Source organism: Orbicella franksi, chromosome 6 (assembly GCF_964199315.1).
Source record: "Orbicella franksi chromosome 6, jaOrbFran1.1, whole genome shotgun sequence".
In the NCBI taxonomy this organism is placed as follows: Eukaryota; Metazoa; Cnidaria; class Anthozoa; order Scleractinia; family Merulinidae; genus Orbicella; species Orbicella franksi.
In genome coordinates, this window is record NC_138150.1 from 8,644,156 (window position 1) to 8,651,044 (window position 6,889).

Here is a 6,889-nt window from a genome sequence, read left to right on the forward strand (position 1 = left end):
GCTCTTAGAATGAGTTTGACGGCTATTAATGCAGTGTTCGACACTAACTTTCTTGCTAATTTGCCCTTTGGGCAACTAGTTCTGTTTTTGTTGGTTCCCCGTGTGTCTTTTTAGTTGCCTACCTGGTAGACTTTTGTTGCCCATTAGCACTCACGAGAAAATTTCAACTTGCAGAAATGCTCAACTTTTTTATAAACTTGCCTTCTTGTTTTGGTGTTGCAACAGTGATTCATTGGGTGATTAATCAGTCATAGAGTACAACCCTCACAAGATTTTAAACATCCATGAACTGTGCCCACACATTTTGATGAGACTCCACTTTTCTAACAAATAGACCCAGTGAAGCACTTTTACTGGTCAAATACAATGAACCAACTGTCATGAATGAAAACATAGTTTATGCCCAGAAGCACATCATTATCATTAATATTATTGTTATTATTTTTGTTGTCATCGTTGTTGTTTTTATTGCTATTTTTATTTATTATTATTGTTATTATTAATAATTGTCTTTTTAACTATATATTAAGGAATGGCAAAAAGATGGCTCAGCCTGTACCTGTAGTGCCTATTTTGTATTTGTAATCATAGATTAATAAAACTGCTTCTCTTCCTCACCAGAGATCAGTCGGGGAGTAGCTTACAATCCTGACAACAGTGCCCCATTTCTTTTTAAGTCACAACAGTAAAACTTAAAGCCAAAATATTGCCGTACCGTACAATTTGTGTGGAAAGACTTTGACACAAAAGTTATTTCCAAATACTGTTGCAAAATGCATCTTTGAAAATTCAATGAGGTTATCAAGCATTTTATAGTATTTTAAGAACTAGGGATTAATGCTTTTTACAATGCAGCTCAGATATAAGCGAACTACGCATACGCGTATCATACGAGCGTATTTTGCGTATACGCGTATGTCAATACGCGCACATATACGCGTATATACGCGCATATATACGCGTATATACGCGCGTATATGTCTCTTTGTTATGCATCCCCACAAGTTTCTTTATGTGAAGCATTGTTAGTCAAACAAAGGGCATTATGTTTCTTGAGAATGAAAATGGCTTCAAAGCGAAATTTGCATATTGTTAAAACGTCAGCCGGTCAATAAAAGCTATCATATTTCGATCACTTCGCAAATTCACCGACAAACTACCGTTTATCAACACTTGATCTTAAGCTACTAAAAATGGGAAGAAAATTGATACAGTCGCTTGAACTCCCTATTTTAACACGTGAACTTTATGTTCTTACAAGTAAAGATCTGTGTTTCGGCACGTGTCGGCAAGTCGTTTGCGAAATGTTTATTGTCTGAATTAGCGTTCTGAAGATCCTAGTCGAAAAAATGATATCTCCGGTTATATTTGATACAGATCATGCATTCAAATGGTAAAATACTCTTTCCTTGACGAAAAAATTGTTTATCAAAGTTTCTATGGTGCGCCGCTCACGTTTAGTTATTTTTTCTTCAAGTTTCGGCACGCGTCGGCAAGTTGTTTGCGAAGCGTTTATTGTCTGAAGATCCTCGTTGAAAAAATGATATCTCCGGTTTTATTTGACACAAATCGTTCATTCAAACGGTAAAATGCTCTTCCTTTTACCAAAGTTTCTATGGCGCGCTGCTCACGTTTAGTTATTTTTTCCTCAAGTAAAAGTTCTGTGTTTCGGCATGCGTCGGCAAGTCGCTTGCGAGATGTTTATTGTTTGAAGCTTTCCGAAGACCTTGTCGAAAAAATGATATCTCCGGTTCTATTTGACACAAATCGTTCATTCAAACGGTAAAATGCTCTTTCTTTAGCCAAAGAAATGTTTATCAAAGTTTCTATGGCGCGCTGCTCACGTTTAGTTACTTTTTCCTCAAGTAAAAGTTCTGTGTTTCGGCATGCGTCGGCAAGTCGATTGCGAGATGTTCATTGTCTGAAGCGTTCCGAAGACCTTGTCGAAAAAATGATATCTCCGGTTCTATTTGACACAAATCGTTCATTCAAACGGTGAAATGCTCTTTCTTTAGCCAAAGAAATGTTTATCAAAGTTTCTATGGCGCGCTGCTCACGTTTAGTTATTTTTCCTTCAAGGAAAAGTTCTGTGTTTCGGCATGCGTCGGCAAGTCGCTTGCGAGATGTTTATTGTTTGAAGCGTTTCGACCTTGTCGAGAAAGTGATATCTCCGGTATCTGACACAAACCGTTCATTCAAATAGTAAATTACTCTTTTCCTGACAAAAGAATTGTTTATCGAAGATTCTATGGTGCGCCGCTCACATTTTGTTATTTTTAATTTTCTTCGAGGAAAAGTTGTGTGTTTCGGCACACGTTTCCAAGTCGCTTGCTTGGACCGTGTTCAGACTTTGTTTCGAGAAGATGTTATCTTTCGGTTGTGATGTTTGCTCCATGAAGATGGGATTGTTGAAGCGTGTATCCCCGGTTCTATTCGACAAAAAAAAATAGTAAATTTTTTATTTAACGACAAAATACTCTCTCTTTTAATCAATATTCAGTCAGTTAATTTCCAGTCAAGTGCCCAATTGCAAAATGTTAGTTTCAGCTAACATTTTGTTTAGTCTGTAGGCATACGCGCGTATACTGTGTACGCGTATTCAAAATAAAGAAAACTCTTTCTCGCTCTGTGGCAAGCTGTCAAGCCATTGAAAACAACAATGACCTGATAAGAAAAGAAGAAACAATAGGTTAGCTCATACATACTAATCAGGCATACGCGTATATGCTGTATACGCGTATGTGCGTATATGCATACGCGTATACGCGTATTGGGCTGACGCGCATTACGCGTATATTTTGGTTCGGATATATCTGAGCTGCACTGTATGGTTCGCACGATCACTAATCGACTAGCCACTTTTATTTAGCAAGCTTTGGGGCAAGCTTCTCACAAAATTTGGGTTCATGGCTTGTTTTGGAAATTAGAGTCAATTGTAGAAACTTTCAGTGAATGTTAGAGTTGAGTTTACATGTCTTTGACCTTTAAGTTAATACTTCTGAACTTCTGCTCAAATGATTTCCCCAAAACTTGGGCATGGTTTGTATTAAGTCAGAATAAGTTGGTTCCAGAAATTGAGTAAAAGTATGCCAGCAAAATTTTTTTTACTGGTAGTGTTGTTGTCCAAAAAATGGGGTCCAGTCAAACACCAGTAAGAATAAAAATATTTTCCCCAGTAAGTGGAATTAAGTAACATTATCACCGCGTGAAAGACAAAATATTTCCCAAAATTTCTTAGCCAACACTTCAAAGCCCCAAAATTTATGTTGCAAACTTTGACATGGGGTAGTGTGCCCACAATAACTGCAGAACCACCTTAAGTAATGATGAAATGGAATCAATAGAATAACCATGATAAGAATGGTGTTATCCTTTTGATACAATATTAATAACAAACAGTGGGGCTTGACTTTTCAAAATTACGGAAAAACTCAAATTGCAACTAGGGCCACCAGATCACAGTTTTCAAGCAACATACATTTAAATAGAAAGGAATTGTTAGCCAAATTAACTTTAACTAAAAATAACAGGCACTTTTTAAAAATAAAGTGGTTTGCTATTAAACAGTTAAAAAACAGTTCCTTTATATTGCTATATGTAGAAACATAAAAAATGAAAAGGGTTTGTCAAGCACAACTTGATACACCACCACCACCCACATAAATTATGATACTCTCCCATGTAGATGTGGAAGGAAAACACCTTGTTTTCACTCTAAGAGGAACTGGGGTTTGCAAGCCCTGACAGTTGTTCAGATTGGTTTCTTTGGAGTTAATGACAATAAATTGATTAACACCAAATTAATTAAGAGAGCACTCGACAACCAAATTGATGGCATTTTGTTGGGTTCTTCATTAGGCCGTTGTTTTTTTTTATCATGACAGAACTCAAAAATGATATTGTTCGTAAAATGCTTGACAGTGGCCTTATAAATGAGTAGTTTTATGGACGTTATTTTGAAGATATGCTGTTGATGGACAAACCAAATAAATCTGACATGTTTTACAGTCAACAAATTTGAAGATGGCTTGATCCATTTCCTGGACATTTCTCTGAAAAGAACATCCATTGACATTTATAGGAATCACACAAACACTGGACAGAATGTCTTGTTTTCTAGTCAAGTACGTTGACTTGCCAAAATTACTTGGGTTAGGCCTTGTTGCACCAGGCTTCTCGTATATGTGAAATAGACTCTCTCATTCAGAAACAAAGAACAGTGATGAAAACGTTCTGTTAGGGAATGGCTTTCCTAAATCTGTGGCTTCTAATCTTGTGAGGTGTTTCAGACAAAGTAGCTCGGAACCTAGAACATCTTATCCCAATAACAACAAGACTATGAGTTTTAAGGATTTTAAATTCTAATGTGGGGTTTAGGACTGGCACTAGTTTTGCTAGGCTAATGATGCAATTTTGAAAGCAGATGGGAGCTCCTCTGGGGGCCTGTCCAGGAATCCCCATCAGTGTCCCAGACCAAAAATGGCATGTGCTTTTAACTATTACTTCATCTCATGCAGGAAGGAAGTGATGTCTGAACAGTTTTCATTGAAGTGCCTTGAAACCAGAACCAGAGTATTAACAATATTACAAACAACGCAACAAAGAAAGTACAGGATGCAAAACAGAGCACAGTGATGCAAACCCAAATGCAAGTTAATTTTGAAACCAAATTGAAAATTGCTATGTAGAGTGAGACAGATAACTGCAATCACAACTGGTGGTTTGCTATTTGCGTGAAAAATTAGCAGACATTAAGTTGAAGGAAGTGAGTTTATAGAGAAGTCCATTTGCATCATATTAATCAAAAACTGGTTTTCTTAGTTAGGTATAGAAATACAGTATGTTAATAAGTAGTTTCTTAGAAATCGATTTTGAAATAAAAACTAGCGCTAAAAAGTCACGACGTTTCGACCTCTACGAGGTCATTTTCAAGTGAGTAAATTTTCTACAATAGCATATAGCCATAAATATGTTAAAAACAACTTATAATAGATAAAAATGTGGCGAACGCTAAAATGTGATAAAATATCTGAAAAAGTGTTAAAAATATACAATGGAAAAATAAAATAATCTTAGCAAGAATTGCTCTAAACAAATAATTGGGCGCGAATTGAATCGCACTGTTTGTTTAGCATTGGTTTCAGTTCTTTGATAAAAAAAAAAACATTTCAAAAATAAGGTAGCCAAATTTGTTCTGACACTTTCTTAAGATTCGAAAACTCTGTGCGATGTCTTCTGGCTCCATATCGTGCTGCTCTCTGAGGTGGTTTCCGATTGCCGGTCCTTTTTGTTCTTCAATTCGTTGGTGTGGGTGTCGGCACGTGTAACCGACATAGCCTGCATCACACAGGCCACGCTGAAATGAATACACCACGCATTGTTGACTAACAAGAGGCTGCTTGTCTTCCCTGACCTTAATTTCATCCTTGATCTTTCTACTTGTGTAAACTGGGTTAATATCTGCGTTGATCTTCCGACTGAGGTCAGCCAGCTGTTTACGTACTACGTTTGCAGATTTCTGGTCCTTGTAGGGCAACACGATTCTGACTGGGGCTTCTCTTTTATCAGCCACTCGAGTATGTGAATCCTCGGACACTTTTGATTCAATAAATCTACGAATGATTGACTGCACAAGGTCGTCAGGATAGCACAGTCGGGAAAAGATCTCTTTAAGGCGTTCACATTCCTCGTGAAAAAACTTCCACTTTCAAAATACAGTATGAATATTTATAATTTGAATTATAATAATATTACTGTTGTACTTTAGATTGTAATTCCAATGCTCTTTTTAAAAACTGATTTCAGTTTCATTAGGTAGTTTGGTGCTTTGGGCCCAAAACAGCAGCCTGAAAACGGTCCTTGTAAGTTGACAAGCCCTTGAATAGCCAGGAAGTTTCAAGAAATGGGCCCTGAAGAGGCAAAGGGCCGACTTCAGACACAACCTAAAGCGAGTTTCAATTAGTCCAGCAAATTTATTTCACTTTCCGTAGGAGGAAGGTAAATTCCTAAAGATAAACATGAAACGAATTACTACAAATAACTAACTGAAGACGGCAGAAAACTAAGAGGAAAACACAAACAGACGATAAACTAAACGGCTTACCAAAATGCTGGCAACGGGGTTCAGGGAACCAAGAAGATACAAGTGTACCGGACGATAAACTAGCACTAAACGAACATGAAAGGATAACACATATATACGCAACGAAATTTACATACGACGCGAGAAAAAAAGCATGCAGAATGTGAAAAAATACATCAACATACGGAACAAAAAAGGACACAAAGAAAACACGAAATAGCCGCAACAGGCCCCTTCACAGAAAGTTTCAGTTTTCCACAATATTGTTGTGTCTATTAATGAAGTAAATCCATCTCCATATCTTTAATAGCCTGGCCAAACCATACCTGGAGGCATTAGATGATATGATCGATGAGGAGGAGGAGGAGTTAGAAGAAGACAAAGAAGAAGAAGAAGGACAAGAGGATCAAGAAGAACAAGTGGAAGGGCAAGAAGAACAAGACAATGATGATGAACACCTCTAGAGAAAGTTAATAGAGGATGAGTTTAGTGACAGTGATAAAATCAGTATTTATTTCGTAGATTTTTTAAATTTTTATCAGGATTTCTTTAACAGATGTATTAATAAGTAATAATTAAGTAAATAGAGGATGAGTCTGAAATTGTTTTGATTGTTCTACATTTACAACAGCTTATTCAAATTAGCCCAAGCTCAAAGGCTGAAGAAAATATGTCATTACTTTTTTTTTTACTAAATGAACCACAAATCACTGTGTTGCCTGTGACTAGTTTGTTGGATCTAGATTTAAGGGACAAAAGAGTGACAGAACTTTTCATCTTTGTAATAAGAACCCAGCCACAGTCGTG

General features: G+C 36.9%; 1 long non-coding RNA gene across 1 annotated transcript in view; it reads left to right on the forward strand.

The window, feature by feature from the left end:
* LOC145491176 (uncharacterized) overlaps nt 1-6,386 on the forward strand; it is a 10,187-nt gene extending 3,801 nt beyond the window's left edge. The window contains exon 3 of the long non-coding RNA XR_014049785.1: nt 5,806-6,386. This is a non-coding gene — a long non-coding RNA (uncharacterized LOC145491176). The remainder of the gene's footprint in view (nt 1-5,805) is intronic.
* Nucleotides 6,387-6,889: the final 503 nt, after the last annotated feature.